Source organism: Pimephales promelas, chromosome 1 (assembly GCF_988280905.1).
Source record: "Pimephales promelas chromosome 1, fPimPro1.hap1.1, whole genome shotgun sequence".
NCBI lineage: Eukaryota > Metazoa > Chordata > Actinopteri > Cypriniformes > Leuciscidae > Pimephales > Pimephales promelas.
In genome coordinates this window covers 11,386,149-11,404,312 of record NC_142769.1, presented here as the reverse complement: position 1 = coordinate 11,404,312, position 18,164 = coordinate 11,386,149, and the positions used below count along the sequence as shown (strand labels likewise).

At 42.2% G+C, this 18,164-nt stretch overlaps 1 protein-coding gene across 2 annotated transcripts in view; it reads right to left on the bottom strand.

The window, feature by feature from the left end:
* The window catches only part of pea15 (proliferation and apoptosis adaptor protein 15), a 66,618-nt gene extending 65,428 nt beyond the window's left edge, over positions 1-1,190 (bottom strand). The window contains exon 1 of one of the 2 annotated variants that reach the window (XM_089126676.1): positions 909-1,190. The gene's annotated coding sequence lies outside the window, so the exon portion shown is untranslated. The remainder of the gene's footprint in view (positions 1-908) is intronic. The other variant, XM_039652748.2, reaches the window with a different exon arrangement.
* Positions 1,191-18,164: the final 16,974 nt, after the last annotated feature.

Below are 18,164 nucleotides of genomic sequence, written 5' to 3'. Positions count from 1 at the left end.
TGTTGTCGATCTAAAGTTTCTGTTAAACAAGGTTTACAGCATCTTTGGCCAGCAAACAATCCCAGCCTGAAAAGCTCTATACACACACACACACACACACACACAAGGACAATGAGGGAAGTGTATTTCTGCTGAGCTGCCTCCTTCCCTTACCACAGGCAAAACACAAATCAATATATGAGATAGGAGAGCAGAAACCATTCTCCAGGTGCAGGAAACACACTGTGTGACTAACAGTAATACATCTGGTCGCGCAATTGCACACTTGGATCTGGTTTAACTTTGTTCAAGCGAGAAAAAAAAGCTGTCTGTGAAAGGAAAAGGGAAGCACTACTCCAAGAGGAAGAGAGTTTCTGTCATGACTGAGGTTGCATTATGAGTTAGTCCAGACTGCTTCCACAGCAGTTTTACTGAGATCCTTAAGCAAATAAAAACCAAAAGTATTCAATGACTGCCAGATTTCGTTATTGAAAATAATAAAGGTAAGGTGGTACAGTGCGGTAACAGCAGACAATAGGAATTTCAGTTAATGCCCGAAATTGTTATCACTTAGGCTACATTATGCTACCCCATGGCTGAATAAAAAAGAAAGAAAAAAGAAAAAGAAATATGATTTCTCAACATAACACTCTGAACAACCAAGTGAGGTTTAGTTAAAAATCAGGAACTGAGTCATTATTATAAAATAATAGGAATGCTTTCGGAATCTGTTTCATCGACACAAGACGCGCAGATATTCCGCCGATGAATCAGCCGGTCCGGATCGAGCCCATGAAAGCTGATTGCGTGGCAGATTGTGCGCCCTCGACCGCTATTTGAACGATGCCCAAGGGATGTGCTTCAATATAGGTACTTCAAATAGTGACATGCTACCATAGAATGTTTTGGCAAATAGATGAGTGACTTACTCCGGGCGCGGGGATCCAGCGATGGTGATGATCTCGGTATGGTGATGGATGATATCCGCTGTGGGCTTTGGCCACCCAAATACAAAGTCCAGTTTACCACAAACACAGTTCAGTCAAAGCATCAGCGAAAAGCATCAAAACTAGAGTGCGAATATGATTAAGTTAGTGTGGTAATAAACGAAGACGCCACGGAAACTTTAAGCGTCCGTTCACTCGATCGTGCTCGCGCGTTACCGTCTCGCTGCCGGATGAGAATGGAAACGCCTTTTTCTCCCTATAACCCCCTCCTCTTTCCCTCTCTCTCTCTCTCCCTTTACCAATCACACTGTCTGAATCTGGAGCCTCAAATACACACACACACACAAACACACATTTTTCGGGCCTGATGTCACTTTGCTATCCGCCCGGTCAGATAATCCCTCCTCCTTTTTATTCCACACAATCCCACATCGTGCTCGCGCTATCTCTCGCTGCAATAAATCCGCTGACAAGAGCCACCTTGCCGATCTTTAAAATAAAATGAAAACAGTATAACATGACAACGATGTTAAACGAGAATTCCAGTGTTTTACATTTGGGAGGATAATGGAATGTTCTGCGCCCTGCAGTACTGCATCTTCCCACAAGGGGTAGTATTTACTCGCGCACAATGTCAACAAAACACATGTGCGATTGTAATCGTGAAATATCTATCTATCTATCTATCTGATCTATCTATCTATCTATCTATCTATCTATCTATCTATCTATCTATCTATCTATCTATCTATCTATCTATCTATCTATCTATCTATCTATCTAGTCTGTTTTATTATCTTTTCAGATCATGATTGTTTGTTTATTGATTTTTCACCACATGTAAACAGCTCGTGCGATGTTATATGCGTGATTAAACTGTAGCCTACAGTTCTCTCGAGACTGTAGCGTCTACCACAAAAACCTCCAAATTTCGACTTTACATTCATGAAAATACAGTTTTTTTTATTTGCTTTATACTATTTTCACAAGTAAGGTGTACATTTTCAAAACTCTTAGTGCTAATATCACAACAGATCATCAAAAGTGCACTTTTTTCAAACATTTCATCATGTTTTCAACTGTGTTAGTACAACTCACACAATCACAAAGTATCCTTTTCACAACACAAAATAAGTGTTTCATCTACATTATTGTTTCATTCACAGTAACTGCCTTTCATAAAGCTCTTACTATCAAACTTTTGATTTGCATCTCTTTTTGTTCAGTTTAATACTTTTGTCTATTATTTAATCCAACAGATCTTAATGGTTAATCAATTAATCATTTGGTAAACCTATAGATTTTCATTTCAGCAATATACAGTTTATGGATTTTGAGAACTACAGAAATAAAATGTGTGTTTGTATGAATACTTACAGTAAATTACATGTAACCACACATGATGAATACTCGTTATAGCTAATTGATTTCACATAGTGGTAACCACAATTGGCCACTATATACTGTAATTTACGTAATGTGTGCACTAAATGTTATGTTTTGTTCTCATTTAGTTACATTTCATTATAGAAAGTATACCTATGTTACTGTACAATTATATCTGAAAAATAAAAACTATAATTTGCCTAAATGATTGTAGGGGATTTCTTCATTGATCCTTACAGTAACTTGATTACATATATGATGGATATTTGGAAATTATAGATTATGTAAATGTTGGGTACTGTAAGTGTATTGCCTAATGTTACAGTAAAACTGTGTAATCTGTCTTTTATAGTACTGTAGCATATTCATTTCAGCACTTCTAAGGCCGATTTGAAACATGTATCATGCATTGTTTGCTGTTGGATGAACTGATTGTTAAAAGTACTAAACTGAAAGAAGATCATATTGTTGTGTTTCAGTGATTAAACCAAATGTTCTCATTACATATTACAATAATCTTGTGTTTGAAATAATGATTACGTGGACTGAAAATATGTGCAACTGATTGAAAGCATTACATCAGGTTTTGAAAGAATGACTAGCTGCGCTACAAGTGTGATCAGTTTGGATTTTTGTACTAAGAGTTTTGAAAATGTACACCTTACTTGTGAAAATAGTACCAAAGCGAATAAAAAAAACTGTAATACACTGCAAATCTAAAGAGAATTTTTTGTTTTGGTTCAATATAAAGGATATATTAAGAATATATAGTCACTGAAGCATTGAAGTTTAATAAAGAACATGATTGTCTATTATTGTTGTTTTTTTAATCCTATTTCAGTTATAAGCTAATTTCTATTTTGTTATAATGCTTTGGCAATATACAGAATTAACTTTTGTCATGACAATAAAAATATAAGAATTGAACTGACAGAGAGACATGAGCCAATTAATCACAGTGCAGTGCATCAGTCTTATTTGCATAGAGGCAGTTTTATGGAAATTTCATATAGCCTACATATTAAAGTGCAAATTCCTGCATTTGAGAAGGAAGTTCATTGTTATCAGTGTAGTGTTAACAAAAAGTTAGCTTTTAATTTGCTTTTTTCAAAGGGATTTGTAAGTGCAGAAGAGGAGCTAGTCGCTGTGCTGACGGTGGCATTCCGCCATGCTGCCATGACCCAGTTTGCTTTCACTTACATCACACACGTGCAGCTGCCGTGGAGTAAAAAGCCAACCAGATTCTGCTCTGCATCTGATGCACAGAGGATATTTCTGTATGACGTCTGATCCTCATATGCACAATAGTTGCTTTGTCATATGTTAACCACATAATAATGTCCATTATTTATTATAGCCTCAGGCATATATGCATATATGAATGTGTGCATTCTCAGATTGTCCTGAACATGCAAAAAGTCAAGTGCATAGACAGAAAAACACAATTCATGCAAAGGAGCAAGACCCTGACTTCCATAAACCTGACATATCAAAGCAGCGTATTTGTACCCTGGGAAACGCTCTCATGAGGAAGTTATTTCTCGCTGTCACAAGATCGACTCGTTCATGAAACCGAGAAGAAAGAGACCTTCTAAAGAACTTCTAAAAACATCCTGAGGAAACACAGAGACAAAGAGAAAGCAGAGAGGGAGGAAGGGATACTGGAGAAGAAAGTTTTTTTGGATCTTGTTCATTTGTTAGGCACTTTCCACAAATCCCATTAAGAGCATTAAAGGGATTGTTAAAATTAAAATTTTGTCTGTATCTACTCACCCTTATGTTGTTCCAAACCTGAATACATTTTGTGTTTTTTTCTACTGTTGAAAAGAAGATTTTTTAAAAAAGTCAGTAACCAGACAGTTGACTGCACCTATTGACTTCCATATGGGGGAAAAATATTATGAAAGTCAATGGGTGCTGACATTCTTTAAAATATCTTCTGTTGTGTTCAACAGAAGAAGTCATACAGGTTTGGAACAAAATGAGGATGAGTAAATGATAACAAAATTTTCATTTTAGGGTGAACTATCCCTTTAAAGGCTCAAATCCCATGGTTTATTAGATATGCTTATTATGTAACATAAATCTAACCCATCATGAAAAGTAGGTCACTTAATTTCACATGAAAATCGGCATTTCCCCTTATAATGAGAATTTTAGGCTGTTACAGTACATCTCAGCTGAGTTCTTGATCTTAAATGACATATTTACATTTTCAAAACGAGAGAGAGAGAGAGAGAGAGAGAGAGAGAGAGAGAGAGAGAGAAAGAGAGAGAGAGAGAGAGAGAGAGAGAGAGAGAGAGAATTGTAATCTGTGAACAAGGGAGAAGAAATAGTCAATGACTTTTTAACATCAGATTAATTAAAGATGCACCAGAAGAAGGGAGACAGATGGCATCAAATACAACATTTTACATTACTGTATGCCATGTGATATTGTAAACAGATTACCATGGTAGAGACTTCCATATTACTGGAACTCACTCTTATAACTACAGTATAGATTCAGTCAAATTATACAGTGAGAACAATTACTGTATTGGCAGCAAAATCTATTCTAAAACCTCATGGATGTGTCATACTCCATCACACCTTTTGAAAACACACTGGATATAGGCTATACTAATACCAACAATATGGATTGAATTACATAAATTAGATGTATTTTCCAATGTGGTATCTGTGGCCTGTCCTGTAATTATTTTAGCAACAAGGGTGATTTGAAACTTGTATCTTGCAGTGTTAGCAATTTAATGAATTGATTGTTAAAAGTACTACATTGAAATTGTTGTATCTTTGATTAAACCACTGTTCTCTTGAGTTTTACTGTAATATAACTTTTTGAAATGTCCAGTACAACTTACTTGTGAAAATAGAACCAGTACTTAAGTATGTTAAGAAGTAGTCCAGAGAAATAGTCCAGAAAAAATACACTTTTTAAGAGACCCTATTTGTGGAAAGCACCATTCACTGACAGAGACCACATGCCTGTGTCATCTGATGGTTCTGGAAAGCTCTGTTCCGCTGGACTCATGCTGTGATGTCGCTGAAAGGAACTGGTTGTTGTTTGTGTGTGTTTGTGTTTGTGTGTGTGTGTGTGTGTGTGTGTGTGTGTGTGTGTGCACGTGCATGTGCGCGTGCGTGCGCGTATGAATGGAGGGTGTGAGTCAACAAAGAAACAAAGAAAATGCGGAGTCATTTTACCTCTCTCATTCTCTGTTTCTCTCTCACTCTCTTGCTTCCCTCTAAAAGATTTTTTAATAAAACTACCGCAACTCAAACTAATGTTGCAGTATGGTAATCACAGCTGTCCAACAAATAAATATAAAAAATAAAATAAAAAAAAGGCCTGCGTGCAAACTCTATCACTATTCTTCATCAAAAGTGTACAAAAATAATAAATTATTTTTCCTAATAACATTAATTGTTATGTTCAAAACCAATTAGTTTCTGTCATGATTCTTTAATTGACACACCCAAACACAGAAAGTTGGAAATCCAGAGTTGAAACTACATTGATGGCTTCTCATCTTGTAAATATCATAATTCCAACATGACTTGAAGGCAACGTTACACACAGTGTGCTTATCAATATAATTTGCCAGACTGGTTAATTAACTCTTAGGCTGTCCGTTTGTGTCAAACCATATTTACCCATCCAATTAGGCCCAGAGCCGAGCCACAGTTTAACTCTGCCTCATCAGACACAAAGAAAAATCAACAGGAAAAAAAGACTGCTAATGTGAGGGCAGAAGTCATCCATTCACTTGTAAAATGGGGAGGTTAAGGTCTAACATTGGTTTAAAATGGGCAGTTGGTTAAAAAAAGTGAAGGCAGACAAGTCAACTACATGATGATGATGATAGATTTGAACCAAAAAGTTGTAAACACAATGGCAACTTTATAGGTACATCCATTAAAATACTCGTTAATGCACATATCTAATCCGCCATTCACACGGTAGCAACTCCATGCATTGAGGCATGTAGACATTAACAAGACAATCAGCTGAAGTTCACATTGAGCATCAGAATGAGTCAAAAAATTGTATTTAAATGATTTTGAATGTGACATGGTTGTTGGCACCAAACGGGATGGTCTGAGTGATTTTCATGCAGAACTATCTCTTGGGTTTACCAAGAATGATCAGACAAGGAGAAAATATCCAGTTCTGCAGTTCTGTGGGCAAAATTGCCTTGTTGATTCCAGAGGTAAGTTGAGAATGGCTAGCCTAGCTGAGCTGATAGAACAGCAAGTAACTTAAAGACTTGTTACAACCGAGGTGTGCAGAAGAACATCTAAACTCTCAACACACTCTAAACTAGGGGTTTCATCAACTAGTTGACTAGTCGACTGTCACAACCACTAGTTGGCGCTGTTGGCCTTAGTCGACTAGTCGGAAACAAAATGATGATGTCATGCCGCTCTATCTGAATCAGTAGTTACGTGTGGTTTGTTTAGGTTCGTTACCATAGTAACTCAGTTCTGCGCATGTGCGGAAACAGGAAGTAAAGATCCCCATGCGGTGATCGGCTATAGTAATGTGTGAGCTCTATCTGTCGTCAGTTCTGAATCCTTCGCTTTTCCTTTTCCCCCTTTGCTAATGCAACGTCTGTGAGTATTTATCATTGTTTGACACTAAGTTACTGCTTATTTTAATTTTGTAAAATTATTGAGAAGGCTAAATTAGCTTTGTTTATTGCTGCTGGTTATTTTTACTAGCTCAATTGTGATTATCAGATAGGCTAAACTGCTATGTTTGATTAGCCCTGCTATTTACACTTTTTCTGTGTATTTTTGGTTTGATTATTAATATTGTCATGTCATTGTACTATATTGCAGTTTCACAAGATTCTCAGTAAACTTCTGGAAATTAATCATCTGTGTCCTGGAGTTTCTTGGGAGTGTTTAAGCTGAATGGAACATAGTCCATGACAGTGAAAAGACGGCAACACAGCTAACAAGGGACTCAAGGATTGCCAAGCTACGGAGCAACTTAATTCTATAAGATGAGCAACTAATGCTACCCTGTCAGCTACTCACTAGCTTCCTTCTCCTGAAATTGAAAACGCGGTGAGTCACAATGTCACAACATAGCAACAGTAAAAAAGGAAATGGAGATAACCAGTCTGAGACTGTGCGCTCAAGAAGCAGTCGTTCATCTGGTACATCGTCCAGCTCAAAGATTAGCATGGCCGTCGCCATGGCAAAGGCAAAGGCCGAAGCAGCGCAAGCTAGAGCGGCACATGCGTTGAAAGAAATTCAACTTAAAGTAGAGCAAGCACGAGTTCAAGCTAATCTTGATGCTTTAAATGAAGAAAAAGAAAAGGATGCTGCCATAGCGGAGGCAAATGCTCTCGTAGCTGGTTTACAAGATATGGGTTTCGAAGTATGTAGTAAAGCTAACAGCCAGGTCTCTCAATCTGTCAAAGACCAGCGCGTTGCCGCCTACGTGTCGGCGCAAGCCAGCCTATGCAGCGAGGCTCGATCTGACGGAAGAGGGAGTGACTATGTTTCGCCAACAGTTCACTCGCTACACCCTCAACCAGTCAATGTGATCCCTTCTACACCTCACCCACGCAATGCAAGTCAAACCCAAGATGCTGCCTCTGCTAAAATTATGCCACAGCAAGTTCCTAAGACCCCTCAGACCAGTTTGGCACTGCCACAACAAAGCTTTAATCAGCCTCTCAACTCTGCTCCAGCTCCTCAGCTTGTTGGGAATCGCCCCCAACAAAACTCAAAACTGGATTCATCATCTCCTGTGCACCTGCCCACTCCCAGGACGCCTCATGGAGCTAGCTATGAACATTCTACGTTCACTGGCGACCTCATCAAATACCTTGCTCGCAGTAGCTTGGTGACTTCAGGTCTCACCTTATATGACGACCAACCAATAAACTATTGGGCCTGGAAAACATCATTCCTGAACGCTATCGCTGATCTAGACCTCTCTGCTGCAGGTGAACTCGACCTTCTCACCAAGTATCTGGGAAAAGAGTCATCAGAACAAGTAAGAAGGATAAAAACGGTCAACATTAAAGATCCAGCAACTGGACTGCACATGGCATGGGGGCGCCTCGACGAAATATACGGCTCACCAGAGGCCGTTGAGGAGGCTCTGTTCAACAAACTAGAAAACTTTCCGAAGGTCACAACGAAGGATCCACAGAGACTCAGGGATCTAGCCGACCTGTTGTCAGAACTACTAGCCGCCAAGGAAGACGGCTACCTTGCAGGCTTGTCGTACTTGGATTCCTCCAGAGGAATTAAGCCTATCATCGAGAAACTCCCATACAACATGCAAGAGAAGTGGCTTTACTTTGGTACAAGATACAAACAGGAACATTTAGTTACCTTCCCACCTTTCTCTGTGTTCGTAAACTTCATCGCCACGGAGGCAAGGGCTCGCACTGACCCGAGCTTTAACCTCTTCACGCAAGCTCCAGTAGAGAGAAAGAGTAAGTGGGAGAAGCCTACAAAGACGTCTGTTTATGTTCACAAGACGCAGGTCTCCGGAACTGCTAAGGCTGAGTGTAGGAAAAGTACAGAAGCAATTGACCCAAACAAACACTGCCCTCTACATAAAAAGCCACACCCTCTGAGGAAATGCAGAGGCTTCCGTGAAAAGAGCATAAATGATCGCAAACAGCTTTTGAAAGAACATTACATCTGCTTTCGCTGTTGCTCCTCCACAGAGCATCTCGCAAAGAACTGCACAGCTGAGATAAAATGTACAGAGTGTGAGAGCACTGCTCATGCGACTGCACTTCACCCCTGCCCACCTGCCTGGAAATCTAAGTCGTCCCCTTCCGCTTCTGAGGATGGCGGGGAGGAGGACAGAGCAGACATCCAGGAGGTCAAGTCGACGTGCACTCAAGTTTGCGGCGAAGGATTAAGCGCCAGATCTTGTGCTAAGATCTGCCTTGTCAGCGTGTTCCCAAATGGATGCAGGGAGGAGTCCAAGAGAATGTACGCCATACTGGATGAACAGAGCAACCGCTCCCTGGCGCGGTCGGAGTTCTTTGAGGTTTTTAAGATCTCAGGAAGTTCCTACTCGTATACACTTAAGACCTGTGCAGGGCGTTCAGAGACAGCGGGGAGGAGAGCAAGCGGTTACACTGTGGAATCGCTAGACAAGAAACTAAGCATTCCTCTGCCTATACTCCTCGAGTGCAACCAAATTCCTAACATTCGAGCCGAGATTCCTACGCCGGAAGCAGCCTACCACCATGCCCACCTGAAGCACATCGCCAATAAGATTCCACCACTGGATCTAAACGCCAAAATACTTCTTTTACTGGGCAGAGACATCTTACAGGCGCACAAGGTCCGAGATCAGATAAGTGGCCCAGGAGACGCACCGTTTGCACAAAGGCTTGACCTAGGATGGGTCATCGTCGGCGATGTGTGCCTAGGAGGCGCTCATAGGTCTCATGAAGTGAGAAGTTACAAAACCACCATCTTGGAAGTTACAAGTTACAACCACCAGAATGGACGTACCAGTTATCTTCAGCCATGCAACAATCAGATCAGAGTGAAAGAGATATTCGGTCAAGTGTCTAAACCTCAGCATCATCCTGCAATAACCTCCTCGCGTGACTCAGTGATGCTTAGTGGAGACTGCTTGGGGCAGACCGTCTTTGCTCGTACTCCTGACGATCACAGACTCGCTCCATCCATGGAGGATCTAGAGTTTCTGAAGATAATGGAAGCTGAGTGCCATCAGGACAGCTCCAAGAGTTGGGTTGCACCTTTGCCCTTCCGGTCACCAAGACAGCGGCTGCCTAACAACAGAAAACAGGCCTTTGACCGTCTTGTCTCACTCCGTCGCTCATTGGAAAAACGACCACAGATGAAAGCCGATTTCCTTGAGTTTATGGAGAAGATGCTCCAGAAGGCACACGCAGAAGTCGCCCCGCCAATGCAGCCTGGACAAGAGTGTTGGTACCTCCCCCTGTTCGGTGTTTACCATCCTAGGAAGCCAGATAAGATCCGCGTGGTCTTTGACAGCAGTGCGTCATGTGAAGGAGTGTCGCTCAACGATGTCTTGCTCACCGGCCCTGATCTTAATAATAGCCTGCTAGGTGTTCTTATGAGATTCAGGAAGGAACAGGTGGCGATCACCGCTGACATTGAGCACATGTTTCACTGCTTTGTCGTTAAGGAGGAACACCGTGATTTTCTCCGCTTCCTATGGTATAGGAATAACGATCCTACCGCCGACATTGTGGACTACAGAATGAGGGTTCACCTCTTTGGGAACAGTCCCTCGCCTGCCGTTGCAGTGTATGGTATGCGGCGGGCAGCTAAGAAAGCAGAAGCCGACTATGGCAGCGACGCAAGAAGATTCATTGACCGTGAGTTCTATGTTGACGATGCCTTAAAATCCTTCAGCACAGAGGAAGAGGCCATCAGCGTCCTCGGTCGAGCACAGGAAATGCTTGCAGCTTCTAACCTCAGGCTACACAAAATTGCTTCAAATCGACCGGCAGTCATCGAAGCATTTCCATCCAATGATCGCGCCAAGGACGTCAACAGCCTAGATCTCTTTGTTGATGATCTGCCAATCCAACGTAGCCTTGGATTGTTCTGGAACATGCGCACTGACACCTTCATGTTTCAAAGCAAAGATGACCAGAAGCCATTCACTCACAGAGGAGTACTCTCAACCGTGAATAGCCTCTACGATCCTCTAGGGTTCCTCGCACCCATCACGGTTCATGGAAGACTCATACTCAGGGAACTCACCATGCAGGCAGAGGACTGGGATTCACCTCTTCCTAAGGAACAGGAGACTGAGTGGACTAAATGGAAACAGTCGCTTCAAGACCTAGAGGGGCTCCAGATCACACGTCCCTACACGTCCTTCTCTACTGCAGGCGCACTAAGAAGAGAACTCTGTGTCTTTGCAGACGCATCAGTCAAGGAGATAGCAGCCGTAGCTTACATCAAGGTAACAAGCCATCAAGAACAGGCTGAGGTTGGCTTCGTCTTTGGGAAAGCTAAGTTGGCACCCCAGCCTGCTTTAACTATCCCGAGACTTGAGCTCTGTGCGGCTGTACTTGCCATTGAGATCGCTGAGATGGTAGTCACAGAGATGGACGTAACATTCGATAACATCACCTACTTCACTGATAGCAAGGTTGTATTGGGGTACATCCAGAACCAGTCAAGGAGATTCTATGTCTACGTACATAACAGGGTCCAACGTATCCATCAATCACCTTGTTCCGGCCAGTGGAAGTACGTCCCAACACATCTCAACCCAGCCGACATTGGGTCAAGAACTGTGACACCAGCCTTGCTTAGCAGCACAACTTGGCTCAAAGGACCAGCCTTTCTCTATGATGCACCTTCGCATTCACCTGAGCCTCAAGAGATTTATAATCTTATTGACCCTGACACCGACTCTGAAGTGCGTCCCCAGGTACTGGCAAGTCTCACGCATGTTACCAGAGACGTGGTACACCCACAACGCTTTGAACGTTTCTCCAAGTTCAACAATCTCCTCACAGCCATAGCACACCTCATCCACGTGGCTCGCACCTTTGCTCACTCCACCAAGAATGAATGTCAGGGATGGCACATCTGTCGTCCTACAGAGAAAGAGTTGCTGAGGGCAAAAGCGTTTATTGTGAAAAGTGTCCAGAATGAGTGCTATTCAGATGAACTTAAGTGTATAAACTCTGGATCCAACATTTCATCTTCCAGCAGCCTGTGGAAATTGTGCCCTATCATGGACCAAGATCAACTTCTTAGAGTGGGAGGTCGGATTGAACAGTCAGATCTGAGCATTAATGAGACACATCCTATCATCATTCCTGGCCGGCATCACCTCGCAACCCTGCTTGTCTCTCACTATCACCAAGCCGTAAAACATCAAGGAAGGCATCTGACCGAAGGTGCTGTTCGAGCGGCAGGTTTCTGGCTGGTGGGAGCTAAACGCTGCATTAGCAGTCTGCTTCAAAGATGTATCACATGTAGAAGGCTGAGGGGAAAGACCGAACATCAGCAGATGGCAGCTCTCCCAGCGGAACGGCTACAAGCAGCACCCCCTTTCACCTATGTAGGTGTCGACGTCTTTGGACCATGGGACATTGTCTCACGCCGCACAAGAGGAGGAGTCTCCAATTCTAAACGATGGGCTGTGATGTTCTCCTGCATGTGTTCAAGGGCAGTTCACATCGAGGTAATAGAAGCAATGAGTACCAGCAGCTTTATCAACGCCTTGAGAAGGTTCTTTGCTGTCAGAGGCCCGGCAAAGCAGATCCGCTCCGACTGCGGCACTAACTTTATCGGCACCTCCCGTGATCTGGAGATGGTCAAGACTAATCCAGGCTTCAACAGTGTGGAAGAGTACCTACACACACAGGGCTGCACCTGGGTATTCAACCCGCCCCATGCGTCTCATATGGGCGGCGCGTGGGAGCGCATGATCGGCATTGCCCGTCGGATTTTGGACTGCATGCTGCTCGAGCAGAGGAGGTCTCACCTTACACACGAAGTTCTGACTACACTCATGGCTGAGGTAGCTGCTATCATGAATGCTAGACCGCTCATCCCCGTGTCATCAGATCCGGAATCGCTGCTCATACTCACCCCAGCAACGCTCCTGACTCTTAAGACTGGCTCTACACCTCCTCCTCCTCCGTCAGGAAGCTACCAGGAAGTGCATCTCATCAGAGAGGAGTGGAAGCGGGTTCAGGGCCTAGCAGACACGTTTTGGAACAGGTGGAAACATGAATACCTCAAGACATTGCAGCTTCGACACAAGTGGCAAGGAAAAAGGCAGAACCTTCAAGAAGGAGACATAGTTCTCTTGAAAGACAATCAAGCAAAGAGAAATCAATGGCCAACGGGCATCATCACAAAAACCCTCCCAGGAGATGATGGATTGGTTCGGAAGATTCAAGTGGAAGTTGTCAAGGACGGAACCAGAAAGTCCTTTTCTCGTCCTGTTACAGAAGTCGTTCTGCTTCTCTCTCCAAAGTCTGATTCTGCTAATTAATGTGGGCTCTTTAAAGATCCCAAGCGGGGAGTGTCATGCCGCTCTATCTGAATCAGTAGTTACGTGTGGTTTGTTTAGGTTCGTTACCACAGTAACTCAGTTCTGCGCATGTGCGGAAACAGGAAGTAAAGATCCCCATGCGGTGATCGGCTATAGTAATGTGCAGGGCCGTATTAAGAGCTCACTGGGCCCCGGGGCTATGAGTTACTGCAGGGTCCCCCCCCCCACTACTTTAGGTCACCAACTACATTAGCTAAATGTTATATTATTATACGAGTCATTTTATCCATCTATGATATACTTCACAGTTAAGTTATGTTACTTTTAACACGATTTTTTTATATCAAAATGTATTGCCACTAAAATTTCATAATTATTGTGACCAATTTCAATATCACCAAAAAAATAATAGTAGCTTAAGAAAATAATCTCAAGTTTATGATGAATAATATTACATTATATAAAGTAATCAAATATACAATAGGTTTTCACTATAAATTCAACATTCATTCTTGTTAATTTTGCAAAAGTAATTCAGTCAAATGCAGTAAATTACTTTCTTTCTGATGTTTGATTAACATTATTGACACACATGGCGACAGCAGCTTTATTAGCAGCGTCTGTCACTTTGAGACCTCAGAGTCGGATTCAAGTGCGCTGTGCAAAACCGTCTCAAGTTCACCATGGTCTCAAAACCAGCATTTACAAAATGAATTCTCTCCCCCTGCTCACTGTGCCTGAGCAGTTTAAAATAATTTGTATCCAAACCACAAAGTTTAAAAACGCGTTTAAATGATAAACTTACATCATGATGGCGCAGCAAAATTTAAATATTTCTACCGGATAAATTATCGCCAGTCCTTTAGGCGAATATAGAGTTTAATCAAACACAAAAAGCAAAATTATACATCCATCAAATCAATATTCAAACTTACCGAAAGTTTGTGGGGTCGATGATGACGCTGTGTTTTAAAGGAACACTCCGACTTTTTGGGACTTTAGCCTATTCACCTTACCCCCCAGAGTTAGATAAGTCCATACATACCTTTTTCATCTCCGTGCGTGCTATAAGTCTGTTTGACGCACCCACCGCTAGCCTAGCTTAGCACAAAGACTCGATGTGACTGGTTGCAGCTTTCATACTGATCCAAATGAGTGGCAAAATAACGCAAACGTTTTCCTATTTACATGTTGTGATTTGTATAGTCACATAATGTACAAATAACAAAGTCAAATGAGACACAGACATCTTTTAACCGTATAAAACCTGGGAACTATTCTCTGAAGGCGAAGCACTGCTACTTTGACGGCGTAATAACCGCATCACCGGAGACACGCCGTGGTGAGGAGCGGAGAGTTCGCTCGGTGTTTGGGTAATAGAGTCAGCAATTTATAAATAGTAAAAGCCTAGTTTAGAGTCATGGGTTTTCGCTCTATTGTAAATAGCTGCGACTGTAAACAGGGGAGGTAACCATGTTTCACAGAATTCCAACTAAAAACGCTGACTGGATAAGAAATGGCTATAACTTACTCTGGATATTTATCCAAACACACAAGATTATCAAGGGACATTATGTTTGCTCGGTACATTTCAATGAGGACGACTATTTTGAAAAAATGGAATTTGCCACACGGACCATAATGTGCTGAAGGATACGGCCATCCCATCGATAGCACAGACAGGACAGTGGATCACCTGCGGCTGAGGTAAGTGTTCCGTTATGTTTTTAGATGACCTACTGTAACAGTGCCTTTAGCCAGATCTAATGTAACGTTAGTGACACTATTATATGATTAGGGTATGAATATGTTTTTATCTTGATGCGGTGCGGACGCGCTTGGGAAAAAAAACGAGCGCTTTCACCGCGTTGAACTTGCACCCTGCGCGCTGCGCGCCTAGTAGCCTAAATTTGAAATAACCATGGAAATAACGAACTTGAGCGTGCAAAAGGGTACGATAGGCTGTGAGTTCATTGTGCAAAAACAATTTGTGCTATTACTTTCCCCTTATTCTATCCTATAGTAATGCAATATATAGGCAAATGTATTTACTGTTGAATACATTTGGTTCAGCTAATAAATTGCATTTAAAATATATTGATTCCTGTAATAATAATAATTATTTATTCATGTGATATTTATAAATCTGGGACTGGGTGCGTTTTTGGTTGGAAATCAATGAAACATGGTATTACCTGGTCTCCCCTGTTTATTGTCACAGCTCATACAATAAAGCAAACACCCATGATAAACTATGCTTTTCTATCTAACGTTAGTAATTGCTGACTCTTTATTCCAACGCTGAGCGAAGCGAACTCTCTGCTCCTCGTCACGGTGCGTCTCAGGTGATGGTTATCACTCTGCCCAAGTAGCAGTGATCCCCTTCAGAAAATATAGTATTTATACGGTCAAAAGATGTCTGTGTCTCATATGGCCTTGATATTTGCACACTCTGTGACTATACAAACCACAACATGTAAATAGGAAAACGTTTGCGTTATTTTGTCACTCATTTGGATCAGTATGAAAGCTGCAACCATTCACATCCAGTCTTTGTGCTAAGCTAGGCTAGCGGTGGGTGCGTCAAACAGACTTATAGCACGCACGGAGATGAAAAAGGTATGTATGGACTTATCTAACTCTGGGGGGTAAGGTGAATAGGCTAAAGTCCCAAAAAGTCGGAGTGTTCCTTTAAGAATAGATTAGATTAGAATGAAGAGAAGAGTAAAGGCGATTTATTGGTTGATGTGTAGCCTATTCTAATAAGGCGCAGTCAGCAATCATCTATAGGCCTACGTGCAGCAGCAGGTCGGTCGTTCACAAGTTAAATATAGAATAAATGTATTTGTCATATCAAATTAAAACCTGACGTTTCAATTTACCATGCCCTGCTCAGAGCGTTGGCCCTGCATGCCTATGGGGGTTTGATTGACAGGTGGCCTGGCCAATCATAACGCCGAATACGCAACTTTGTCCGACAACAAAGCTGTCAGTCGGTGGACATGAACTTGAAAACGGTAATGTTTAAATTACTTAAATGACAATATTTGAAAGTTGAGACTTTGTTTCATATCAGCAGTAAGCTGCTCTGAACTCTCTCTCGTTATCACTCGGTGTAACGTTAGTCTTTGCCCCGCGAAGTATTTTTCACTGCGTGAGTGCATGAGAACATGATGTGCGTGACTCGTGAGAGCCGCCTGGCTCGTGGACCGTCACATAGTACCTAAAAAAGGCGGGTCTTTGCGAACGTCTCTATTAATGATAATGATTCCATGATAATGCATGGAATATGCGGCAAAGTGCAACTAAATAACAGGGATAATTTGTGGGGGACGTTATTGCGTGGTAAGGCTTTGGTAATCAGATGGCTTGCAGTATCTGCTCCACAGCCAATCACGGGCCCCCTCCTTGCTTGGGCCCCGGGGCTTAAGCCCCGCCTAGCCCTATGGTTAATGCGGCCGTGGTAATGTGTGAGCTCTATCTGTCGTCAGTTCTGAATCCTTCGCTTTTCCTTTTCCCCCTTTGCTAATGCAACGTCTGTGAGTATTTATCATTGTTTATCGAAAAATACGAGTAGCCTACTACTCTCGCTTTTAGACCAGCACGCGACGTGTATTACATCAGATTTTCTCTTAAATGTTTGCTTTCACTTTAGACATAGCCAATTCTGTTTATGTAAACATTGTGTGTTTTTAACAGTAATAGTATAATAAGACTCGAAAGATAACTTAGTCCAGTATTCAGGCGCTGTTTGACAGGCTTCTAGTGCCTGTGAACGTTGGGGGTATGCCGCGCGCTCAGGAAAGCGCACGTTAGAACAGCGCATGAATTAAATGTTTAACCGGCAAGGCTTATGCAAATAATGAACTTTTGTGAATTGCAGTGTCCTGTACCTATTCCTTGACGTGTGATGTGTAGGCTACGTCGCGTTGTACAGTTGATACAGAGGCGCCAGAACTGATAGAATACACTGTAACACGATACTACCATATTTCTTCAAAAGCAGATCGTGGAGACATTTACTATTCGTGATATCGCACACCCCTAGAATAAACCATTTAACGACTAGTCGACTAGTCGTCGACTGTTATGCAAAACTAGTCGACTAGCAAAAATCAGTAGTTGTGAAACCCCTACTCTAAACACACAACACATCAAACCTTGAAGAAGATGGCCTACAGCAGCAGAAAACCACACTGGGTGGCAATCCTTTCAACTAAAAGCAGGCAATTGAGACTACAATTAATATGGCTCTGTGGGTCACCAAAATTGGAAAATAGAAGATTGGAAAAATATTGTATGGTCTGATGAGTCTCAATTTCTTCTGTGACATTCAGATGGTACGGTCAACATTTTGCGTAAACAACATTAAAACATGACTCCATTCTGCCTTATCAGGCTGGTGGTGATGTAATGGTGTGGGGGATATTTTCTAGGCACACTTTGGGCCCCTTAGAACCAATTTAATATTGTTTAAATGCCACCAAGTCCATCCCTTTATGGTCACAGTGTACCCAATCTTCTGATGGCTACTTCCAGCAGGATAACTCCCAATATCAGGTTCACGAGTTCACACTTACAAATAAGTCAGATGGAAAAAATGCATATTTGGCGTGCTGTCCGAGGAGAGGGCTCTGGGCTCGGTATTTAGCCCGAACCCAGAGTACCCCCCCCCCCCCCTATATTCCTGACTGTGAAAAAATAAGCCAGTAGTGAGGAGTCGGGGTGGTGGTGGTATGCTGAAACTGTCAAGGAATGTTAGGTGGGTTGACAGTGAATTTTTATATATGCTTCTTCTCGTGCTGATAGGGTAGACATGAAACTGTTTGGTGATGAGTTGA